This window comes from Nomia melanderi, chromosome 3 (assembly GCF_051020985.1).
Source record: "Nomia melanderi isolate GNS246 chromosome 3, iyNomMela1, whole genome shotgun sequence".
Taxonomy (NCBI): domain Eukaryota; kingdom Metazoa; phylum Arthropoda; class Insecta; order Hymenoptera; family Halictidae; genus Nomia; species Nomia melanderi.
The window spans coordinates 149,497-158,026 of NC_135001.1; the positions used below are offsets into that span (position 1 = coordinate 149,497).

Below are 8,530 nucleotides of genomic sequence, written 5' to 3' on the forward strand. Positions count from 1 at the left end.
TCTCGGCCCCTGGTGGTCCGAGGTCGTTCCCGCTGCAGAGATTCATGCGCTAGGGCCTGCTGCAGACAATGCACTTTGATTTATTGCGCTATCTCTAATAACACCCGAGATATCACCAGATATATATTGGATTTTTCCCTTACCCTGACAGTCCGACCCCGTGAGAGGGTGGTTTTCTCGGGCCCTGGTGGTCCGAGGTCGAACCCGCTGCACAGATTCATGCGCCAGGGCCTCCTGCAGACAATGCACTTTGATTTATTGCGCTATCTGTAACAGCACCCGAGATATCACCAGATTTATATTGGATTTTCCCTGACCCTGAGTGTCCGACCACATGAGACAGTGGTTTTCTCGGCCCCTGGTGGTCCGAGGTCGTTCCCGCTGCACAGATTCATGCGCCAGGGCCCCCTGCAGATAATTCACTTTGATTTATTGCGCTATCTCTAATAGCACCCGAGATATCACCAGATATATATTGGATTTTTCCCTTACCCTGACAGTCCGACCCCATGAGAGGGTGGTTTTCTCGGGCCCTGGTGGTCCGAGGTCGATCCCGCTGCACAGATTCATGCGCCAGGGCCTCCTGCAGACAATGCACTTTGATTTATTGCGCTATCTGTAATAGCACCCGAGATATCACCAGATTTATATTGGATTTTTCCCTGACCCTGAGTGTCCGACCACATGAGACGGAGGTTTTCTCGGCCCCTGGTGGTCCGAGGTCGTTCCCGCTGCTCAGATTCATGCGCCAGGGCCTCCTGCAAACAATGCACTTTGATTTATTTCGCTATCTCTAATAGCACCCGAGATATCACCACATATATATTGGATTTTTCCCTGACCCTGACAGTCCGGCCCCATGAGACGGTGGTTTTCTCGGCCCCTGGTGGTCCGAGGTCGTTCCCGCTGCACAGATTCATGCGCCAGGGCCCCCTGCAGATAATTCACTTTGATTTATTGCGCTATCTCTAATAGCACCCGAGATATCACCAGATATATATTGGATTTCTCCCTGACCCTGACAGTCCGGCCCCATGAGACGGTGATTTTCTCGGCCACTGGTGGTCCGTGGTTGTTCCCGCTGCACAGATTCATGCGCCAGGGCCCCCTGCAGACAATTCACTTTGATTTATTGCGCTTATCTGTAATAGCACCCGAGATATCACCAGATTTATATTGGATTTTTCCCTGACCCTGACAGTCCGACCCCATGAGACGGTGGTTTTCTCGGCCCCTGGTGGTCCGAGGTCGCTCCCGCTGCACAGATTCATGCGCTAGGTCCTCCTGCAGACAATGCACTTTTATTTATTGCGCTATCTGTAATAGCACCCGAGATATCACCAGATTTATATTGGATTTTCCCTGACCCTGAGTGTCCGACCACATGAGACAGTGGTTTTCTCGGCCCCTGGTGGTCCGAGGTCGTTCCCGCTGCACAGATTCATGCGCCAGGGCCCCCTGCAGATAATTCACTTTGATTTATTGCGCTATCTCTAATAGCACCCGATATATCACCAGATATATATTGGATTTTTCCCTTACCCTGACAGTACGACCCCATGAGAGGGTGGTTTTCTCGGGCCCTGGTGGTCCGAGGTCGATCCCGCTGCACAGATTCATGCGCCAGGGTATCCTGCAGACAATGCACTTTGATTTATTGCGCTATCTGTAATAGCACCCGAGATATCACCAGATTTATATTGGATTTTTCCCTGACCCTGAGTGTCCGACCACATGAGACAGTGGTTTTCTCGGCCCCTGGTGGTCCGAGGTCGTTCCCGCTGCAGAGATTCATGCGCCAGGGCCCCCTGCAGATAATTCACTTTGATTTATTGCGCTATCTCTAATAGCACCCGAGATATCACCAGATATATATTGGATTTTTCCCTTACCCTGACAGTCCGACCCCATGAGAGGGTGGTTTTCTCGGTCCCTGGTGGTCCGAGGTCGATCCCGCTGCACAGATTCATGCGCCAGGGCCCCCTGCAGACAATTAACTTTGATTTATTGCGCTTATCTCTAATAGCACCCGAGATATCACCAGATATATATTGGATTTTTCCCTGACCCTGACAGTCCGGCCCCATGAGACGGTTATTTTCTCGGCCCCTGGTGGTCGGAGGTCGTTCTCACTGCACAAATTCATGCGCCAGGGCCTCCTGCAGACAATGCACTTTGATTTATTGCGCTATCTGTAATAGCACCCGAGATATCACCAGATTTATATTGGATTTTTCCCTGACCCTGAGTGTCCGACCACATTAGACGGTGGTTTTCTCGGCCCCTGGTGGTCCGAGGTCGTTCCCGCTGCACAGATTCATGCGCCAGGGCCTCCTGCTGACAATGCACTTTGATTTATTTCGCTATCTCTAATAGCACCCGAGATATCACCAGATATATATTGGATTTTTGCCTGACCCTGACAGTCCGGACACATGTGTCTATGGTTTTCTCGGTCCCTCGTGGTCCGTGGTCGTTCCCGCTGCACAGATTCATGCGCTGGGGCCTCCTGCAGACAATGCACTTTGATTTATTGCATTACCTCTAATAGCACCCGAGATATCACCAGACATATATTGGATTTTTCCCTGACCCTGAGTGTCCGACCCCATGAGACGGTGGTTTTCTCGACCATTGGTGGTCCGAGGTCGTTCCCGCTGCACAGATTCATGCGCCAGGGCCCCCTGCAGATAATTTACTTTGATTTATTGCGCTATCTCTAATAGCACCCGAGATATCACCAAATATATATTGGATTTTTCCCTGACCCTGACAGTCCGGCCCCATGAGACGGTGATTTTCTCGGCCCCTGGTGGTCCGAGGTCGATCCCGCTGCACAGATTCATGCACCAGGGCCTCCTACAGACAATGCACTTTGATTTATTGCGCTATCTGTAATAGCACCCGAGATATCAGCATATATATATTGCATTTTCCCCTGACCCTAAGTGTCCGGCCCCATGAGACGGTGGATTTCTCGGCCCCTGGTGGTCCGAGGTCGTTCCCGCTGCACAGATTCATGCGCTGGGGCCTCCTGCAGACAATGCACTTTGATTTATTGCGCTACCTCTAATAGCACGCGAGACATCACCAGATATATATTGGATTTCTCCCTGACCCTGAGTGACCGGCCCCATGAGACGGTAGTTTTCTCGGCCCCTGGTGGTCCGAGGTCGTTCCCGCTGCACAGATTCATGCGCTAGGGCCTCCTGAAGACAATGCACTTTGATTTATTGCCCTATCTCTAATAGCACCCGAGATATCACCAGATATATATTGGATTTTTCCCCGACCCTGACAGTCCGACACCATGAGACGGTGGTTTTCTCGGCCCCTGGTGGTCCGAGGTCGCTCCCGCTGCACAGATTCATGCGCCAGGGCCTCCTACAGACAATACACTTTCATTTATTGCGCTATCAGTAATGGCACCCGAGATATCACCATATATATATTGGACTTTTCCCTGACCCTGACAGTCCGACACCATGAGAGGGTGGTTTTCTCGGGCCCTGGTGGTCCGATGTCGAACCCGCTGCACAGATTCATGCGCCAGGGCCTCCTGCAGACAATGCACTTTGATTTATTGCGCTATCTCTAATAGCACCCGAGATATCACCAGATATATATTGGATTTTTCCCTTACCCTGACAGTCCGACCCCATGAGAGGGTGGTTTTCTCGGGCCCTGGTGGTCCGAGGTCGATCCCGCTGCACAGATTCATGCGCCAGGGCCTCCTGCAGACAATGCACTTTGATTTATTGCGCTATCTGTAATAGCACCCGAGATATCACCATATTTATATTGGATTTTTCCCTGACCCTGAGTGTCCGACCACATGAGACGGAGGTTTTCTCTGCCCCTGGTGGTCCGAGGTCGTTCCCGCTGCTCAGATTCATGCGCCAGGGCCTCCTGCAAACAATGCACTTTGATTTATTTCGCTATCTCTAATAGCACCCGAGATATCACCACATATATATTGGATTTTTCCCTGACCCTGACAGTCCGGCCCCATGAGACGGTGGTTTTCTCGGCCCCTGGTGGTCCGAGGTCGTTCCCGCTGCACAGATTCATGCGCCAGGGCCCCCTGCAGATAATTCACTTTGATTTATTGCGCTATCTCTAATAGCACCCGAGATATCACCAGATATATATTGGATTTCTCCCTGACCCTGACAGTCCGGCCCCATGAGACGGTGATTTTCTCGGCCACTGGTGGTCCGTGGTTGATCCCGCTGCACAGATTCATGCGCCAGGGCCCCCTGCAGACAATTCACTTTGATTTATTGCGCTTATCTCTAATAGCACCCGAGATATCACCAGATATATATTGGATTTTTCCCTGACCCTGACAGTCCGGCCCCATGAGACGGTGATTTTCTCAGCCCCTGGTGGTCCGAGGTCGATCCCGCTGCACAGATTCATGCACCAGGGCCTCCTACAGACAATGCACTTTGATTTATTGCGCTATCTGTAATAGCACCCGAGATATCACCAGATTTATATTGGATTTTTCCCTGACCCTGACAGTCCGGCCCCATGAGACGGTGATTTTCTCGGCCCCTGGTGGTCCGAGGTCGTTCCCGCTGCAGAGATTCATGCGCTAGGGCCTGCTGCAGACAATGCACTTTGATTTATTGCGCTATCTCTAATAACACCCGAGATATCACCAGATATATATTGGATTTTTCCCTGACACTGACAGTCCGACCCCATGAGACGGTGGTTTTCTCGGCCCCTGGTGGTCCGAGGTCGTTCCCGCTGCACAGATTCATGCGCTAGGTCCTCCTGCAGACAATGCACTTTTATTTATTGCGCTATCTGTAATAGCACCTGAGATATCACCAGATATATATTGGATTTTTCCGTGACCCTGACAGTCCGGCCCCATGAGACGGTGGTTTTCTCGGCCCCTGGTGGTCCGAGGTCGTTCCCGCTGCACAGATTCATGCGCCAGGGCCCCCTGCAGATAATACACTTTGATTTATTGCGCTATCTCTAATAGCACCCGATATATCACCAGATATATATTGGATTTTTCCCTTACCCTGACAGTACGACCCCATGAGAGGGTGGTTTTCTCGGGCCCTGGTGGTCCGAGGTCGATCCCGCTGCACAGATTCATGCGCCAGGGTATCCTGCAGACAATGCACTTTGATTTATTGCGCTATCTGTAATAGCACCCGAGATATCACCAGATTTATATTGGATTTTTCCCTGACCCTGAGTGTCCGACCACATGAGACAGTGGTTTTCTCGGCCCCTGGTGGTCCGAGGTCGTTCCCGCTGCAGAGATTCATGCGCCAGGGCCCCCTGCAGATAATTCACTTTGATTTATTGCGCTATCTCTAATAGCACCCGAGATATCACCAGATATATATTGGATTTTTCCCTTACCCTGACAGTCCGACCCCATGAGAGGGTGGTTTTCTCGGGCCCTGGTGGTCCGAGGTCGATCCCGCTGCACAGATTCATGCGCCAGGGCCCCCTGCAGACAATTCACTTTGATTTATTGCGCTTATCTCTAATAGCACCCGAGATATCACCAGATATATATTGGATTTTTCCCTGACCCTGACAGTCCGGCCCCATGAGACGGTTATTTTCTCGGCCCCTGGTGGTCGGAGGTCGTTCTCACTGCACAAATTCATGCGCCAGGGCCTCCTGCAGACAATGCACTTTGATTTATTGCGCTATCTGTAATAGCACCCGAGATATCACCAGATTTATATTGGATTTTTCCCTGACCCTGAGTGTCCGACCACATTAGACGGTGGTTTTCTCGGCCCCTGGTGGTCCGAGGTCGTTCCCGCTGCACAGATTCATGCGCCAGGGCCTCCTGCTGACAATGCACTTTGATTTATTTCGCTATCTCTAATAGCACCCGAGATATCACCAGATATATATTGGATTTTTGCCTGACCCTGAGTGTCCGACCCCATGAGACGGTGGTTTTCTCGGGCCCTGGTGGTCCGAGGTCGAACCCGCTGCACAGATTCATGCGCTGGGGCCTCCTGCAGACAATGCACTTTGATTTATTGCATTACCTCTAATAGCACCCGAGATATCACCAGACATATATTGGATTTTTCCCTGACCCTGAGTGTCCGACCCCATGAGACGGTGGTTTTCTCGACCATTGGTGGTCCGAGGTCGTTCCCGCTGCACAGATTCATGCGCCAGGGCCCCCTGCAGATAATTCACTTTGATTTATTGCGCTATCTCTAATAGCACCCGAGATATCACCAGATATATATTGGATTTCTCCCTGACCCTGACAGTCCGGCCCCATGAGACGGTGATTTTCTCGGCCACTGGTGGTCCGTGGTTGTTCCCGCTGCACAGATTCATGCGCCAGGGCCCCCTGCAGACAATTCACTTTGATTTATTGCGCTTATCTGTAATAGCACCCGAGATATCACCAGATTTATATTGGATTTTTCCCTGACCCTGACAGTCCGACCCCATGAGACGGTGGTTTTCTCGGCCCCTGGTGGTCCGAGGTCGCTCCCGCTGCACAGATTCATGCGCTAGGTCCTCCTGCAGACAATGCACTTTTATTTATTGCGCTATCTGTAATAGCACCCGAGATATCACCAGATTTATATTGGATTTTCCCTGACCCTGAGTGTCCGACCACATGAGACAGTGGTTTTCTCGGCCCCTGGTGGTCCGAGGTCGTTCCCGCTGCACAGATTCATGCGCCAGGGCCCCCTGCAGATAATTCACTTTGATTTATTGCGCTATCTCTAATAGCACCCGATATATCACCAGATATATATTGGATTTTTCCCTTACCCTGACAGTACGACCCCATGAGAGGGTGGTTTTCTCGGGCCCTGGTGGTCCGAGGTCGATCCCGCTGCACAGATTCATGCGCCAGGGTATCCTGCAGACAATGCACTTTGATTTATTGCGCTATCTGTAATAGCACCCGAGATATCACCAGATTTATATTGGATTTTTCCCTGACCCTGAGTGTCCGACCACATGAGACAGTGGTTTTCTCGGCCCCTGGTGGTCCGAGGTCGTTCCCGCTGCAGAGATTCATGCGCCAGGGCCCCCTGCAGATAATTCACTTTGATTTATTGCGCTATCTCTAATAGCACCCGAGATATCACCAGATATATATTGGATTTTTCCCTTACCCTGACAGTCCGACCCCATGAGAGGGTGGTTTTCTCGGTCCCTGGTGGTCGGAGGTCGATCCCGCTGCACAGATTCATGCGCCAGGGCCCCCTGCAGACAATTAACTTTGATTTATTGCGCTTATCTCTAATAGCACCCGAGATATCACCAGATATATATTGGATTTTTCCCTGACCCTGACAGTCCGGCCCCATGAGACGGTTATTTTCTCGGCCCCTGGTGGTCGGAGGTCGTTCTCACTGCACAAATTCATGCGCCAGGGCCTCCTGCAGACAATGCACTTTGATTTATTGCGCTATCTGTAATAGCACCCGAGATATCACCAGATTTATATTGGATTTTTCCCTGACCCTGAGTGTCCGACCACATTAGACGGTGGTTTTCTCGGCCCCTGGTGGTCCGAGGTCGTTCCCGCTGCACAGATTCATGCGCCAGGGCCTCCTGCTGACAATGCACTTTGATTTATTTCGCTATCTCTAATAGCACCCGAGATATCACCAGATATATATTGGATTTTTGCCTGACCCTGACAGTCCGGACACATGTGTCTATGGTTTTCTCGGTCCCTCGTGGTCCGTGGTCGTTCCCGCTGCACAGATTCATGCGCTGGGGCCTCCTGCAGACAATGCACTTTGATTTATTGCATTACCTCTAATAGCACCCGAGATATCACCAGACATATATTGGATTTTTCCCTGACCCTGAGTGTCCGACCCCATGAGACGGTGGTTTTCTCGACCATTGGTGGTCCGAGGTCGTTCCCGCTGCACAGATTCATGCGCCAGGGCCCCCTGCAGATAATTTACTTTGATTTATTGCGCTATCTCTAATAGCACCCGAGATATCACCAAATATATATTGGATTTTTCCCTGACCCTGACAGTCCGGCCCCATGAGACGGTGATTTTCTCGGCCCCTGGTGGTCCGAGGTCGATCCCGCTGCACAGATTCATGCACCAGGGCCTCCTACAGACAATGCACTTTGATTTATTGCGCTATCTGTAATAGCACCCGAGATATCACCAGATTTATATTGGATTTTTCCCTGACCCTGAGTGTCCGACCACATGAGACAGTGGTTTTCTCGGCCCCTGGTGGTCCGAGGTCGTTCCCGCTGCAGAGATTCATGCGCCAGGGCCCCCTGCAGATAATTCACTTTGATTTATTGCGCTATCTCTAATAGCACCCGAGATATCACCAGATATATATTGGATTTTTCCCTTACCCTGACAGTCCGACCCCGTGAGAGGGTGGTTTTCTCGGGCCCTGGTGGTCCGAGGTCGAACCCGCTGCACAGATTCATGCGCCAGGGCCTCCTGCAGACAATGCACTTTGATTTATTGCGCTATCTGTAATAGCACCCGAGATATCACCAGATTTATAT

General features: G+C 51.1%; 1 long non-coding RNA gene across 1 annotated transcript; it reads right to left on the reverse strand.

Moving 5' to 3' along the window:
* Positions 1–1,589: 1,589 nt before the first annotated feature.
* On the reverse strand, positions 1,590–1,970 carry LOC143174336 (uncharacterized). The gene is made up of 3 exons (XR_012998171.1): positions 1,893–1,970; positions 1,718–1,808; positions 1,590–1,633 (listed from the first exon to the last, which is right to left on the reverse strand). It is a non-coding gene; the product is annotated as an uncharacterized LOC143174336 (long non-coding RNA).
* Positions 1,971–8,530: the final 6,560 nt, after the last annotated feature.